At 43.7% G+C, this 17,560-nt stretch overlaps 1 long non-coding RNA gene across 1 annotated transcript in view; it reads right to left on the bottom strand.

The window, feature by feature from the left end:
* LOC147718167 (uncharacterized) overlaps positions 1 to 17,560 on the bottom strand; it is an 85,558-nt gene that overhangs the window by 17,233 nt on the left and 50,765 nt on the right. Inside the window, exon 2 of the long non-coding RNA XR_015295558.1 lies at positions 9,128 to 9,223. This is a non-coding gene — a long non-coding RNA (uncharacterized LOC147718167). The remainder of the gene's footprint in view (positions 1 to 9,127; positions 9,224 to 17,560) is intronic.

The following is a 17,560-nucleotide window of genomic DNA, read 5'->3' as shown; positions in this document are numbered from 1 at the left end:
TTTTATGCAGCTACTGCTTGCCACAGTCCAACTCCTGTACTGCTGGAATACAAAATCTTCATGTGCAAGACTCTGAGACCTCTGTCATTCTAACTTTCAAACAGTCACTTTTGGTTACAATTCATCTGGTAGGGCTGGGCAAGGATGATGGGTCACTCAAGGTCTTACAGTTTGGTACATTTAATGTGGGAGTGCCCTGATGGATCAAATACAATATTCACCAGAAGAACATCAGGTCTAGGCCCCTTTGCTGCCCTGCGGACTGTCATCGTCCCAGGGCTAAATAAGAAATGAATGTGTAAGGGGGTTCCGGACCCCACACACAGCCCTGGGGGCAGGCAATAAGTAAAATGTAAAAAAACAATGCAGGAGAGCTCCCATTGCCCCCCCCCCCAGCAACCCAAGGGACAGCCACCTCCAAGGGGTACAATAAATAATGTGCGGGGGCTCCAGGGCACAAATACAATAACGAAGGGGGTCAATTGCGGACCCCCGGATGGTGTCAAATAAAAAAGTAAATTTGGGTAAGATTGGCATTTAACTGGGCTATCTTATCTATGTTCTTTATGATTCGGACCCCAAGGTATCTTATTTGCTGTTTTACAAGATCACTATTGTAAGGGAATTCCAGATCATCAGCTCTATTCTCTGCTGATTTATGGAATATTCAGCTACTTTCCCAAAGTTCTCCATCTGATCCCAGATCTCGGGGAGTGCTTCTTCTAGCTCTCCTGTCAGAATCATGAGGTCGTCAGCATATAAGCCTATTCCCCTTTCCCAACCCGTACAGCTGAAGGGGGAGATGGTATGACACGATCTTAATTTGCATGCCAGGGGTTCGATGTACAAATTAAAAAGAAGGAGCGAAAGGGGGCAGCCCTGGTGAGTTCCTCTAGAAATTTTGAGTTATTTTGTTAGATTTCCATTAACTAGGACCCTAGCAGAAGGGTTTTTACAGAGGGCCTTTGCTGCTGCTACAAAGGTTTCTCCCAACTTGAAGCATTGGATGACTTCTAATAAAAAGGGCCAACTGACCCTGTCAAAGTCCTTGGCAGCATCGAATGTTAGGACTGCCAATGGGATCTCATATAGATTTGCCAAAACTATTGCTCCGACAAGGTTGTGGGTTAACTCATGCAATTGTCTCCCCTTCATAAAGCCTCTTTGGTCGGGATGTATTATAGAGCCTGCGACTTTATCTAACCTTTTAGTGAGGATTTGGGTGTAAAGTTTATGGTCGCTGTTTAGGAGGGAAATGGGTCTATATGATTCATACAATTTTGGGTTTTTATTAGGTTTCAAAATGATTCTAATTGTGGCCTCATTCCAGGATGTCTGCAACTCCTGAGCCAGGGTGAACGCAGAGTTGAAGTAGAAAATTGATGAGGTATACTTCATTTGGGATGGCATTTGGACCTGCTGCTTTCCCTTTAAGTTTTTAATGACTTGCAACTTGCAAAAACCCCTTGGGGGCATTTTCGTTCTGCCACCTACCGAGAGGATTGCAGGTTGACACGCTCTACTGCCGCGCTCTCCCCCGCCGCCGCACTTGCCATAGCGGCTGCCAAGAGGGGGGAGCGATTCTGACTACAATTCCCAGCATCCCCTGCAAGGACTCGGGGCCGCCGCCTGCAGCGTCACTTGCCAGCGCCCGGAGGCGCATAAAGAAGAGCCGCTCCTGCTGGGGAGCAGGGTCCAAAAACCGCTTGGGGGCATTTTCGTTCCGCCACCTACCGAGAGGATTGCAGGTTGACACGCTCTACTGCCGCGCTCTCTCCCGCCGCCGCACTTGCCATAGCGGTCGCCGAGAGGGGGGAGCGATTCTGACTGCAATTCCCAGCGTCCCCTGCAAAGACTCGGGGCCGCCGCATCAGCGTCACTTGCCAGCGCCCGGAGACGCATAAAGAAGAGCCGCTCCTCCCGGGACGTGGGCGGCGGACGACCAGGGACGGGACGGGCCACCCCCCTTGACTTAGACTTATTCTACAGGTACTGTCAATTCGGACCGGCCGTTGGTGTTTGAAGGGGCTATTTAACACGCTGATACCTAACTGCTTAAGCTGGAGAAGTGGGTGAGGGGCAAATCTAGTTTACTTCAGGCCTACGGAGTTATCTACAAGAAGGAAGCCTGGATCGTATATAGGGTTGGGAAAGAGCTAATCAAAATCCTACTATGCCCAATCCCCCAAAAACATGCTCAGTTACGAGCAGAGCACATCTAGCTGGAACTCCAATACAAACCATGGCCGAAACAAACATCGCACCTCCCAATAAAGTAAAAAAACCTACTGCAATTGACTTGATGTTGAGGAAGGTATCTGGGGAGATAGAACGTATGGAAAGGAGCTTGTCCGCTTCACCTATCCCTATATTAGTTACCCCAACGCAATCCAGGGATCAAACATTATCTGAAAGCCCCAACACGACTGAAAATATAGTGTTAGCAAGTAACTCAATTGAGGGCATTCCCTGTGCTCAACATGTACTACAATGTGGGGCAGAAAATCCAGGACACAGCAACCTTACCGCTCGCAGTAAACCCAAACAACGGGGGGTAGCAAGGGACAGCATAGGAAAAACAAATCATTTATAGGAGCTTGTCGATCTAAAGATAGACAAGAGGTTACCCCTGTAGATGATAGGGTGCCCGCCAACGTAAATTCACCAGAGTGGATCGAGGAGGGTATTGGAGAACTCAAAAACACATATGGAAACTTTTATTATTACCCATTTGAAACCGATTGTAAGCAGGATGGATAAAATAGCCAACAAATTGACTAAACAAGGCAATATAATGGATCCGACAAATAAGAAACCTTCTTCAGGTCCCAATCAACCCATAAGTGTGGCCACTGATAATATAGCGACTAATAACAACTGTGTCAGTAACATCCAACACACGATCGCCCAGGTACATGACCCTCCTAAAGCTCCCCAACACCCTGAGAGGGGATTAAATCATAAGACTGGCACCAAAAATATCGACAAAGGCTCACAGCAACCAATCACACAAAGGGGGCAGGAAGACCACTATTCAAACCAAGGCCCTTCTAGCTCATCCCATATGGACTTTGACCCATTCTATAGCCCAGAAAGTCCCCCCCACATATAAATCTACCACCGGAAGCTAGCGAACTCAGGGCCGCAGAAAAAGAATCGCACTCACAACTACACTAAAAAATTGCAAAGTGGTTGAATATCCATAGGCCCTTGAATACCGGGGAAAGGGGGGGAGATACTACATGTAAGAAGAGCTAACTGGCTAGGAGGCAGGACAAAAGATAAGAGGGGATTGCATTGTGGCAAATTTTAGAGATGTCAAACTGGTGGAATACATATTGAGAAACTCTAATAGAAATCACACCAGCACAATTTGTGCGCTCCCCCTGGGGTATTTTTACCCAAGGAGATGGAGCAGTAACAACTTAGATTATCCAATGTGGAGCACTGGAAGGTTACTATTTAACCAAAGGGATAGAATCCTGAATCACCCGACCAGTTCTTACCTCCCGAGACTACCCCCAGTGGAGAAACAGATTTGTCCCCCTGCAGTCGCTTGATGAAAACGATTGACCACCACCTATAGACAACGAGCAAGCAAGTACTGTAATAGGGGACGGATCTGTTCATAGCATGAAAGGGAGAGTAAGAAGTGTGGAAGCAATGAGGACAGAGGATCCCCCAAAGCAGAGGGAGGAAGCTGATAGTGCCTTAAAGTCTTGCAAAAAAAGAGTGTGTAGATCAAACGACCAGACCACAGAGGGAAGGAAAGCATATAAGGCAGGGTTAGCCTTTTTGTCCTGGAATATAGCGGGCCTGGGGGGTAAATTCGAAAATAAGGAGTGGAGGGAGTACATGATGGGCTTCCACATTATAGCCTTACAGGAGACATGGGCACGAGACCCCGATTCCTGTCAACTGGAGGGCTACAAATGTTTCTTTAGGCCAGCGCAGGAAGGCGGATCTGGGAGGGCGAAGGGAGGGCTAGTCATAAATGTTGACCTAGATTTAAAAAGGCATATGGTCACAACCCACATGGGTCTCAGATACCATACAAGCAGTGGCATTCCAGGGACAGGGACAGAGGCTCCTAATATTAAATTTTTATAGTTCAGGTCCAATTGAGGGAAACCACCCTGTGTTGCAAGAGCTAGAGAGTAGATTAAGTGAAAAAACAGATCTACGGCAGGGGGGCCCTGAACCAACTATTTTGTTGATGGGTGACTTTAATTGTCACCTGTGCCCAAAACTACTCCCTATGTCCCCTGATTGGTCATCCTGCCCTGAAGAAAGTGGACCACACTTTGAACATACCAAAGAGGGTACACTGCTTATGATATTACTTGATAGCTTCACCCTCACCCAAACAATGGACCTGTTGGCATTAAAAAAAGGGGACACTCCAACATTTAAGGGAAGAGGCTGCTCTTCCATCATAGATTTTATTGTAATATCTGCCTTTGCCAAAGAGCAGATCAAAGAGGTAAGAACGGAGTGGAGCCCCTTCAGCGATCACAACCCCCTAATCCTCGAAATATTATACAATGGCCTGCCTGTAGGACATGCCGGGGAAGACACTGTAATCCACCCAACTGACCAGGGGAGGCGCCTAAGATGGGCAAAGATTAATGCACAAAAATTCTACAGCACCCTAGTGGAAAAAGGGAAAGAACACAGAGTCTTGCTTCGATCTTACAATAGAGGGCAGAGATGTGGTCCTGGCATTCGAGTCCTTAACTAGGGTGGTTGATGGATTATTAAAAACCAAGCAGCCCATAAAGGAATCGCCAACCCCAAGATGGTTTGATTCTAACTGCTCACGGGCTCTGAGGGAACTAAAACTGAGCCTTAGAAGTCTGAGAGAGAAGAATGAAATTGCCCTTTGTAGACGTAACTATAAAATGCAGGTTAAGCAGAGAAAGAGCACACTACAAAAGGAGGTTTGGGCAGATCTGAGGGAAGCAGGTGAAAACAGGGACTATACCCAATTTTGGAGAATCATAAATAGACCCTGCTATCAAGACTCTAGCTCCCCTGTAATTAGTACCAACATACTTCCCGAACAATGGATTAACCATTTCAAATGTCTTTATAACCAACAGGGAGAAAAAGTCAAGGACGGAGTGTGGGAGGGTACTAGAGCAACCAAACTAGAATTTTCTTTACTGGAAGTCTCAAAGGCAATTCAAGGCCTGACTCGATATAAGGCACCAGGCCCGGATGGCACCCCCCAGACCTCTATTTAAGCAACATTGAATTATGGGCACCGATTATGACCAGAGTACTTAACGCAGCAATAAAATCTGGGCTCCCGCGATCTTGGTCAACTGCGTTGATTGTCCCTATCTATAAGAAAGGGTGTAGGGATAATCCACAATGCTACAGACCAATCTCGCTGATTGATGTGTCAGCTAAACTACTAGGCAGGGCAATTCTAAATCGCCTTGTTGAGTGGACTGAAGCCCACCACACCCTAGCAGAATCTAGATCTCTCTGTAAACCTGACCAAGTCATTTGTCATGGTGGCAGGGTAAAACCCCCCTAAGAGATTTGTGTTTAAAATAGGAACACATGCCTTAGAAACTGTGAACACATTCTCGTATTTGGGTCTCTTGTTTGACAGAAATATCAGGTTTGCCCCATTGATAGAGGAAAGGTGCAGGAAACTTGTTTCAGCAAATTGTGCCATTTTAAACTTCGCACGTAGGTTGGGCCGCTGGTCACCAGAGCAAGTAATGACAATGTATAGAGCGGTTAGCACTGCTAAAGCCACGTACGGGGCAGAGGTGTGGGGCTTTCGGGATGCACATCAGATACAAGTAGAGTAAGATAAATTCCCAAGAAAACTGCTGAAGTTACCACAGAGCATTCCCGCAGCAATGGCACACAAGGAGCTTGGTATCCCGTATATCTCTGATCTGATTAAAGCGAGACCGATCCTGACCTGGCTCAGAATCTGGTTAAACCAAGATGCTGAACTCAGTAGACACATAATTAAAGATTGCCTTCAGAGAAATAGGTGCCTGCAAATCCCCTGGCTTAAATATGTTAAAGAAACCCTGGAGTGTATAGACCATCAAACACTATTCACCGACCCGTCAATGATTGACACCTCTTGTAAATATCGTATTCATAAGCAGCTACTCGACAAATACGATTGTAGTAGGAAACAACTTGACTCTATTAAAACATCTGTAGCAGCGCACTCTTTAGTGAGCAATGGAGAGGGTATGGAACCATATCTATTTTTAATTCACAGTCAACAAGAGAGGTTTTTAATGTGTCATTTTAGGCTCAATCTGTTACCTAATATTTTAGCTTATCCGTCTGGTTTTACTCTAACAATTGAGCAGAAGGGTGCCTGCGGCTGCGACAATAGGTCTCCGCAGGGCACCCTTCATTTTGTATTATTATGTTCCTTTTATAGAATCCCTCGCCGTAGATTTCTGGTAGATATTTTAAAGAAGTCAAAAATTTATCACGCTAAATCTGCTTTAATATTTTTGCAAAGAGCAACTGATATGCGTACTCTGTCTTCTATCATGAGTTTTTTAAAAATTGTTGTCAAACTAAGAAACACTAGGGGCTGATTTAGGATGAAATGAATTAAATGCTTTCTTTTAACTAATAATAATCTTAATTTTTAACACTGTAAAGTTCAGAAATATAATGTATTTGATGATTGTTGATTTGTACTATGTATTTTTATGATGGTTTTTAATCATCGAAATAAAGATTTACTGAACTGAACTGACTTGCAACACTTATTCTAACATGATTTGATTGCTCAGGTTATCACTATCAACAGCCGAAAAAGTGGGGAGTCGAAGGTCTCGAAAGAAGGCTTCCAAATTTACTTCACTCAGAGTTGAATCGTCAGAGTATAAGTCTAGAAAGAAGTGGGTGAAAGCCTCCTCAATCTCCAAGTCCTCTTCGATGATTCTCCCCGTGCTCTCCACCAAATTTCTGACGTGGTCGGATTTAGTTTTCCATGGGAGGAATTTGCTGCACCCCTCTCCATACTCATGGTGGGCAAGACTACTTGCCTCCCATCTCATTTTGTTTATTGTCTCTAGGTGGTCTGTTAGCTCATTCTTTGCTAAAGCTAGTTGTTGTATGCTAGTTCGGTCATTTGGTACTCGTTTTAGTGCTATTGATTTTTGAGATATTTTTGCTTCCATTACCTTAATGTCTTCCCTTGCTTTCTTTTTGTGTATTATATAGAGAGAAGTTAATAAACCTCTCAAAAAGGTTTTCTATGAATCCCCAAAAATATGGTAAGCTGCTGAGTTTACATTAAATAAGAAGAACTCTTTTGTGGCTGTTTTTAACCTATCAATAATTAAGGGTTCAAGGAGTAGTGCACGATTCAAAGTCCACCTTCGTGGAAAGGGGTACTTTGGTAGAGTAACTTCCAAGAGGACAGCCGAGTGGTCGGACAGATGTTCTGGCAAGTGAGTTACTTTGGTCGTGTCTTTACTGGTGGTATAGCCCACCAGGAAAAAGTGAATCCTTGAACGGTGGCCACATTTCTTATTCTAAAAGGTCAAATTTCCCCCTACAGACCCTGAGGTATTCCTCTTTTCCCCCATATGTCCAGAAGTCCTCCCTCTGTCATTAGTTGTTGCAGGACTTTGAGTTTTTTGTCTGGTCCCCGCAACTGCGTTAAAGTCTCCTTCCATTATAATATGGTCATTTACGTCTCCCAAATGAAGGAACAGAGGCTGAAGATGGCACAGGTCGTCGGTATTGGGGCCATAATAACTAACGAACGTGACCCAGATTGAGTTCATTTTTGCCCTGCCGATTACCCATCTGCCATGAGTATCTGCCGTTACATTCCCGATAAGAGCTCGAGAGTTTTTCTTAGAAATAATAGCTACACCTTTTGTCAGGGCCGTCTGTGTTGAGTAGAAGCAATGCTCTATCCATTTGTGATTTTTAAATGTGTTTCTACCCCCTCTTCCTTGTTGAGGTGTGATTACTGAATAAGTATAATGTCTTAGTTAGTGAGACGCAGATATTCCACAACCAACTTTCTTCTGGCAAGGGACCTGAGCCCATTCACATTCCAGGAGAGAATTTTCTAATTTTGTGTTCTATCCATAATTGTCATACAAACAACATCTTTTAAGGATATCTTGCTGGCACAGAATCAGGATTTCTATAGCACTATTTGGTGACTGAGTCCCTTTTTTATTTTTGTCCCACATGCTCCTCCACTCTGGGATTAAAAATGTTTCTTGAAATTTTTGTTTGTTGTGCTTTCCCTTAAACCCTTCCCCCCCCTCACTCCCTGGGGAACCCTTCCTCAACTCTAGAGGCATATTGAAGCCTCTTTTCTGTGGGCTCTCACCCTCTCATGAAAAAATTATCAATTATCGGATGGTAATTATTTATCGGGAAGTTTAACTTTATTAACATTCTTAACTCCACATCTACATTTTTTGCAGATATATGTAGACATGGAGTTAAGGAGAGTAAATCTATACTTACTTACACCTACATAATTTCATGCTATTGTATTAATCAATATTCTCGATATATGTTGGCTTGACAGGTGATCACTCCTTGTAATCTTGCACGGCGCGGCCACTATAATGATGGTCTTTGATGTGGTCACTACTGTAACAATGGCCAAAGCCATTTGCAGCTCGGGAATATTTCCACTGATCACCCTGGTTTTCTATATGTATATGTATAAATACCATAAATAAAAATTAAAAAATTAAAACAAAGTGGCACTCATTATAGAAAAGGATGTAGACCGGTGCCTTAACAGGTAGTGATGCACTTTAATAATACCCTTGTCACCATCACCCATTGGACTCTGGTCACCTCTCCAGAGAAGATCTTATAGCACAAATCAGGATAACAGTTGCTCACCTTTACGCAACATCCGAATAAAAAAATCTTGAAAACCCGGGGGTCTTAAAGTTACTTTATGCCTTTATATGTGTGTACGCTGCAGGTGATAGTTTCAAAGTACAGTCAAGGAAACCCAAATCTAGGTATGGCAGACCCCACCCCCACAACACATTCTTTAGACTTGCTGTTAACTTGGATAGCAAGACAATGTTTAGAGTGCTTGCTTCAGATACTGGTATATCAATTAGTTTCCTCTTACCTCCTCTTGTGTCACTTTCGTCTCTTCTTTGCGCTGCAGTACTACCAGATCTGCCAGCTCTTTCTTCAAACAGCCTAGATAACTTTGAAACTTCTCCTACAAGAAGAAAGTCTATATTTTCAAAACCATAAACATATTGTGCAACTATCCTTCATAGGTTCTCAGGTGTAGGAAGGGGGGTGCGGTGGGTGCGGGCCTCCCAGGCTGTCATCACTGGGGGGTTGAGAAAATGGCAAAGATATGTGTTTTAAAATAAAAACCTCTCTCCCCACCTATTCTCTAGCTCAGTCAACAAATGCAACAAAGCGCGGTTGAACTCGATGCTGTGTATTGGAGAGTCTATGGATGAGAAAGGGGAGGGGGTGCAATGGGGGGGCGGGTGTGACAAGAACTTTTCTGCACTGGGTAGCACCTGACCTTGCTACGCCACTGCATAGGTTGAGATACATACTTTATATAGGTCTTTTAATAAAAGTGTATGTTAGTGCCAAAGGTACATGAAGATGCCTTATGCACGTTATCAGAGCAATACATCTAAAAGGCATGCCAGAAGGTAACACTACCTGGGCAGTAATTTCTATGACATGGTATTTTGGCAGTACATCTGACATTTTATCTGGGTAGTAATTTTGTAAGCCATACTCTCGGGCAAACACTTCTCAGAACATGCTCGCCTGGGCCAATAGCTATTGATATACATCAGAACAGGGTTTTTTTAAAAAAAAAAATGTATTTACCGCCATGTTCTTAGCTTCCATCCTGTGATGATTTCATATTTCTGGTCAATGTCTGGTAGAACACCACCAGTATTCCGGGTGCACTGCTAAGCTAATGTATCGACAATGTATCGACAATTCCAATCCTTATTATTTTCACAAGGATCACTGACCTTACCACTAGGCTGGCTGCCTCACAACTGGGTTGCATGCATCATTTGTTTAGCAGAACAATTTTGATATAGGATTTAGATGACGCAGTGTGTGAAAAGACAGACCAATGATTTCATATTTCTGGCATACGAATGCAGAAGTTTCTTCTTGCAAATGCACAGAATAAATACAACAGCCATAGCAGTATCCACCCCTCTAAAAAACTTGAAGCCTAGAAGAAACAAACCCACTGCCCCTTAGTTTTCTGAAAACCTAAGGCAGCAGAAACAAGAAAGCAGAAAACAAGACAGACTCTGGGTAAAGGACTATAATCTCACTGAAAAACACATATATATGGCCTGCCATGGCATATATAAAAACCTTGTGTTTAAAGCAAAGTCAACATATTTTACCCAAAAAATAACTGATGCCAGTAATTCTCCAAAAGAGCTTTTTAAGGTTGTGGCTAGTATGGCATCCCCTCCCAGGAGTACCCGGAACAATAATTTCTGTGATACACTGGCTAATTTCTTCATGGATAAGAGTAGTCCAAATATACAACATTTTTGGACAAAAAGCAGAAATCTTGTCTGGACAATTCCCCCCTAAATATGTCTATTCTGGAAAATCCATGTTTTTCAAATTTCTCCCCTCTTACTCCACAGCAAGTAACTTCACTTATTAAAACAACTAAATTAGGCTTTCCCTTGGACCCATGTCCATGTCATAACATGGCTGCGGAAATGGTGTCAGAATACTTGACCATGAGTTTTAATACTATGTTGTCTTCCAGACCCTTCCTTTGGTCTGGAAAGAGGCCTCCATCATCTTGTGCTAAAAAAAGCCAATCTCAATTCTGGGGATTCAAACAATTATAGACCTATTTCCCGCCTACCCCTACCTGCCAAGATTATTTAAAAAAGCATTGAATCAGAAACTGGGTCAATTCTTATTCCATCATTTGTTTCTAGATACCACTCAATTTGGTTTCAGAAGTGGTCACAGTACCAATAAAATCTGATCTAGAGTGGGTGGTGGTAGTAGTGCACCTTTGGTGCTCCCTGACTTATCAGCAGACTTTGATAAGGTTGACCTCAGCATCTCGATAGCCTGTCTCAGGGCTGTCGGTATCAAGGGTTCCACCCTCAAACTTCTAGGATCCTTTCTTTCGGAAAGGAAATAGATGGTGGCCCTTGATCCCTTTGTGTCAGAACCCTTTAGTTGGCCTCATGTGGTTCCGCAGGGGTCCAACCTTAGCCCCCCATTTTTTAACGTAAATGTTAAACCTATGGCAGCCTTGATGAGATCCTTTGGTTTTGACCTGACCTCCTATATCGATTACACTCAAATTGTGGTTGCCATGTCTTCCAAAAATATTCACACTGGCGTAAATTTAAATAATTGCATGGTAGCAATTGGTCACTGGATGAGCCAAAAATATCAAAAGCGTAACTCCGGGAAACTTGGGACATCTTGTTTGGGAATAACCGGACTTTATTGGGCACAGCTTGGTGGCCCCAAGAAATGGGTTCACTTTCCGCTCAAATAAAGAATGTCAGAAATCTGAGTGTGATTTTGGACACTAACCTGACTTTCAAACCACAGTTCAGGGAGGTCACCACATCCACTTTCTTTGTCCTGTGAATGCTTAAAAAAATCTTTGGCTTTATTCCAAACTGTGCCCAGAGAACAGTTCTCTGTTTTTGCATTGGCCAAACTAGATCACTGCAATGCCTTATACCTAAACATGCAGAAACAACATCTCAATTAATTTTTAGGTATTACAAAAAGCAGAAGCCAGAGCCCTTACTAGGATACCCAGACACAATTCTGTTGCCCTTGCCATCAACCAGCGTCATTGGCTTCCTGTCAGGCAAAGGATCACGTTCAAAGCCCTCTGCATGGCCCATAAGGCTCTCCATGGGACAGGCCAAGACTTTCTGCAAAAATCTTTCAAGTGGTACCTTCCAGGTGGGAACCTCAGGTCCAGTAGCTCCGGGCAACTGGTAATCCAGTAGTATAAATGAACAAATTGGGGATGCAGATGTTTGGTCAACACCACAGCCAAGGAATGGAATAAGCTTCCGACCCAAATCAGATCCATTCCTAACCTACTAAATTTCAGAAAAGTACCTTATAAATTTACTAAGGTTTTTCCAGCTGCCACAATGAGGTGCCGATCCCTTGCAGGTGTCAACTTCATTGATCTATCTCAAACCGCCAACCCTTGGAAGTGGAAATGCGCTGGTCCTGTGCCAATGACGTAATGCCTGAACAAGCCCAGAGAGTCATCCAGGAAGGCGATCTGATCCTGGTTCATTTCCAACACTTGGGTGCTGAGGAGACCCATTTATAGTAGGAACAAGTAATCTCACCAAAGTGACTGTGACTAGAACAACTGCAGCACTACTACTCTTCACAATGTGCCTCCCTTCAAAAAGGGACAAAGAAAAAGATGTTCCAGGACAAATCTAGCAGTCCCAGGACATCTATAAGTCAGTGCAGGAAGGCTATGGTGATGCAGGTTCAGATAAAAGAATCCTCCTGCAGGCTCACATACACTTATTGAGGTTGATGGCACATTATAATGCTCTGCATGATTATGCATTCCATACCCAAGGTGTGATTTGTTTTTATTAACGCATGTGTATTATTTAAATAAATTGTACTAGGTGACTCAACTTACGTATTATAAGCGGAACCCGAGTTTTGCAAAGTGAGCAATTTGTTTGATTCATGCGAACTTTATTTGGTTGATTGCCAAATTTGAAAGAATCATAACTCAAGTTGACTGCTGAAAGGCATGCACATGTCAAGTCTTCCAATTGCACCAGTTGTTTTTAAAATGCCTCTGTTAGCCAGAGAATGCTATATCTTTTTGTATTACATGACTGACAGTGAGGTTCTGTGTGAAGAAGATGTGCCTTGATGGGAGAATGAATTGTGGGAAAAGCTGCCTGTACCTGACAGCCTGTCCAATGATACAACCAAGGACATAGTAATGAATGGACCGATCTGTTGTTCTGACAAGGAGGGAAGTTAAAATGCTCACAGCTAGTGCTCATATGTGATTGACCCACAGGAGTGGAAATGGACACTGATGTTGCAAAGAGAACTTTTTCGAATTTAATTAGGTGTTCCTTCAACTAAAGAGGTTAGATGCTTTCCTGACTTTACGCTGAGAGGGACTTTACAACCTCTAATAAATTTCCCTGTCCTAGTGTAAGGGTTTTATGCTTAACCCCTTGACCGCGGTGCAAAGTCCGCCGTGGTGCTGGGGAAATAATGAATGGCTGGGGTTCGGACAGTCCCTGTCCTTCGTCCTCACACACCCACTGTGACGTCAGACGGCCCCCGGCCGTCCGACGCATGCTAGGGGTTAAACACTCTTATTCTCTTGCCAGAGATCTTAATTTGGTTTCTGGAGCGGACACCTCACCAGTTTTCCCCACTTTAATGTACCTTTGGACCTATTCCTGTTTAAGTTAGATTAGGGAGCTTTCCTTTGTGGAATACATATTATCGATATTCTGTATTTATGTGATGTTGGTAAATGTCTTATTTTTTGTTATGATAAAATATAGATTTCTCGATAATCTGAGGCTATGATGAAAATGCTTGAGATTTAAATAATTTTGATAACTACTGACTACAACCTAACGAATTTTGTTGAGACTTTTCAACTGATTTGTAACTCCCATTGTTCTTTACAGTGCAGTCACATTTGTTTCATGTTATGAGGAAATGTATTCAAATGGTAACACACAGTTCTCTCCATGTCGACGAACAAAGGTCCATACAACCAGTGGCAGAGTTTGTGTCTGTGGTTCAAAAATCCCAGATCCATCAAGTGGTACCAGAGAAGATGGTTCCGTCACTGGAGAAGAAGCTAGAAATGTACAGAACTGTCTAGACTTTACCGTACCTTGCCAGAGCTGAAATTTACCCATGTCCTCAAAGTCCATGGCTCTACTTTGAAGGCTGGTGGTGGCCTTTTGGTGCTGAAGGTACTTACAGTGGTGGAGAAGTGAGTATTTATAGTGTTGTGGGTTTAATTGATTATATCAAGCTTGCAGTGTTGTGTTGAAGTTGTGTGTCATAAATTGCGGGAATGCCTGTGGCATAACCCCTTGGCTGCGGCGGCTATTCCGCCGCAGCGCTAAGGGGGCAGGGCGGCCGCGCGGCGGCCGCATGCTGGTGACGGAGCCGCTCCGTCACCAGCGTCAGTTGAGCTGTGCTGGTGACGGAGCGGTTCCGTCATGGCCCGCCCCGCTCAATAGAACGTTCAGCGCAGGCGCGGAATTCGCGCCGCGCATGAGCGGCGAGCGGGCCATGACGGAACCGCTCCGTCATCAGCACAGCGCACCCGCAGCTGATGACGGAGCGGTTCCGTCATCAGCATGCAAGGGGTTAATGATGTGAATGTGTATGCGCTTAGTGCTGAGCAGTTGTACTTGTAATCGGACTCGTCGCAGTCCAAGATTCCAGGATAGATAGGAGTACATTGTTGTTTGACTTGTCTGCTAAGGTTTGTGGAGTTGGGTTGTGAGCTCCCATTCACCAGACAATTGATCCAGGGACTTGTAACTGATTGTTAGGAGTGTACTCTAACAGTGATTGATGCTGGTAGACCCTGCTGCATTAGTAAGGATAATGTCCCCTCTGGGGGTAGAGGGGTTTAGGCACAGGGGGGGGGGGGGGGGGCTTGCAATTTCCACAGTATGGCACATTTAATTTGGGAGTCATTGAGAACTGGAGGGGAGTACTGCATGACATGAAGCCTCCCCCTAGACCAGCACAGTATGAGGCTTTAAATGCTTTGGAGCATGCTGCTCATGTGAAGGAGAGGTATTAGAATAAAACTAAAAAAACAGTAACTATGCGGATGCTAAGTGGCATTCAGGACAGCATGTGTGTACCAGAAAATCATCCTGTCAATGAAACCTACCAAACATTTAGACAACCCCATTCTCTATCACCCACTGAAAGAGATCTACCAATCAATCACTCCCTCCCTCCCTCAGACATGGATGAAAATCGTGAACACATCTCTCCAGCAAGGATCCATCCCAGAGTGCCTGAAGACAGGCCAAGAACCTGCTCTACTAAAAAAAGTTAGGCACTGAGCAGAATGGCTTCCGACCAGTTTCCAGTCTGCCCTTCCTGGCTAATTGGTAGAAAAATACTTGAAAAGCGCCAATCTGGCATCAGGCTGGACACAATACCGAGGTTCTAAACATCCTAGATGATATACAAACAACACTAGACAAAAACAAATCCTATCTAATAGTACTTCTAGATATATCAGCAGCATTTGACACAGTAAACCACAAATGACTCAGAGAACTCTTGAACTCAGAATGGGCCTATCAGCCTACCAACCTACCTGAGGTAGTAGATATTGACCGGGGTGTTCCGCATGAATCTACAAAATTCCACCAATGCTCTATCTATACATGGAACCTTTCACTGAACCCCTTAAACAATCAAAAATCCCTTACCGCATGTATGCTGACGATACTCAGCTCTACATCAAACTCTCAACTCAAGAAGATATCAGGAGATTGAATGACACCCCGAGGAAAAACACAAGACTAGCTGGCTCCAATGAAAACCAAGTTCATTCTTTTCTCCCCAGCCCTTTGATCCCTACGACCGCAACCTTGGTCTTTTCAACTCAAATCACTAAACTGCATCCCAACCATCTTGGGCTCTGTAAAATCACTAGGCATCCCACTTAACTCAAATCCAAACAAGCAAGCTCCCATACAAACAGCAACTAAAAGTGCCAACCTGCATCTGCCCTTTCTAAAAAAAAACCAGAACCCATTCATACTGTTTGATGACCTTAAAATAGCGGTTCAATCTCTAGTGCTCTCAAGACTGTGCTCTCAAGACTGTACTATCGAAATGCTACACTGATAAGTCTACCTAAATCCAGCCTAGCTCCAATGAGAGCAACAATAAATGCAGCAAGATTTAACAGGCATATATTAGAACCAGCAAGATGAAAAAAACAGAAAACTCACAGCCGCACTTTCGCTTGAGCTGCTCCAAAAATAGTCAATGAGAGCAATTACTGCACTGAGGCTCATCAAAAAGGAAGGTAAAGACGTACTACCTGAAAAAACAAATCATAAAAGAACTATTGTGAAACTGTCATTTACCTTACTGTAGTCTATTGCATTTATACAGAGCTCCTCGAATTCCATGTACATCGGAACTTAAGTAATAGTTGTTTTTACGATTCAGGAACCCTGATCGGCTCACTCTTTGTACAGCTCTCTGATACTATGATGGTCATGTTCACACTTTATGAATCACAATAAATAAATAATTAAATAAATAGGATATACCTGCATTAATGACCGAGAAATCCAGAAAGAAAAGAACACAGGAAGAGAAAGATGCCGGTACAGCAAAGAAGTCAAGTACCAATGGAGAATCTAGCTATGACCACCTACTGTCCTCACGGCCACCACCTTAATGCTGCCCAGACCACTAGTCATCATGGTAATACCAGTGGTAGTGCTTCTGCAACAACCCCTATGGATCCAAATGAAACTCACACAGGAGGGCCACCTCCAATCTTTTCCTGTTGTACCTGCACCTCTTGCAACCGCGATTACTGGGACTGCTGCTGATACTACTGTCCCTGTTGAACCTGGTTTTGGGTCAATGCCTCCTGTCATGGCAACCCAGACTTTGAATGTTCCTGCTGTGCATGGCCCAATTACTATTGCTCCGATGGCCACAGTTTCAGTTCACATACCTCAAATTCCATTGTATGTCTTTAAGTAACATAAAGCTTACTGTGAACGGCTCCAGTGCACAGAACCTAAATTTAAGTTTTTATAATTTTTCTAGCCCCTGAATAACTGGCTCCGTGAAACTGCCAAGGCTGCCTCAGTATCACACTCTATGGTGTCGTCTAACAACCCCTTTTCTCCAGCAGCAAAATGAGGCCAGCCTAACCCTCACCTACAGCACACATACCTAGAACACTTTCACTAGTCCCAGTAGTTCTAGTTCCAAAGAGCTGCATAAGGGAGTCTTACAATTTGCTCTATCGTGTTTCTGAGCTTTTGAAAAATCTGTCTGAAGTTTATGTGAAACTTTTTTAATGCCATGCCTACCTCAAGTAAAATTATTTCCTTGGGGCCCAAAGCACAAGCCTGTGTTCTCAAAATAATCTGTACCATGCAAAATACTGTAAGCAAGCTAAATATTTTATCAGATTTAAAAGCACAGCCTGCAATAAACACAACTGGTTTGCAGTAGTGTTTTAAATTCAATACACATAGGGGCCGATTGCGATTTCAGTCACGATTGGCATTTGGGTCGGTCGAATCCAAATCGGAACCCGTCTTTCCCACCGATTCGATAGTCTGAAAGCGTTCCGACTTTCCGACTCAAATCCGACTTGGTTTCGAACAGCATTCAGAGAAACTGAGTCATTTAGAGCCCACTCGTAATGGTCTACAGATCACGTTTCCGATCGACATATTACAATGTTGGATTCGGACAGCCTTTCTGAATCTGTTATTCCGACACGGATCGGCTG

The sequence above is a fragment of the Lissotriton vulgaris genome, chromosome 4_2, assembly GCF_964263255.1.
Source record: "Lissotriton vulgaris chromosome 4_2, aLisVul1.2, whole genome shotgun sequence".
Lineage (NCBI taxonomy): Eukaryota > Metazoa > Chordata > Amphibia > Caudata > Salamandridae > Lissotriton > Lissotriton vulgaris.
Note: the sequence above shows the minus strand (reverse complement) of the source record. Positions and strands in the feature narration are given on the sequence as shown.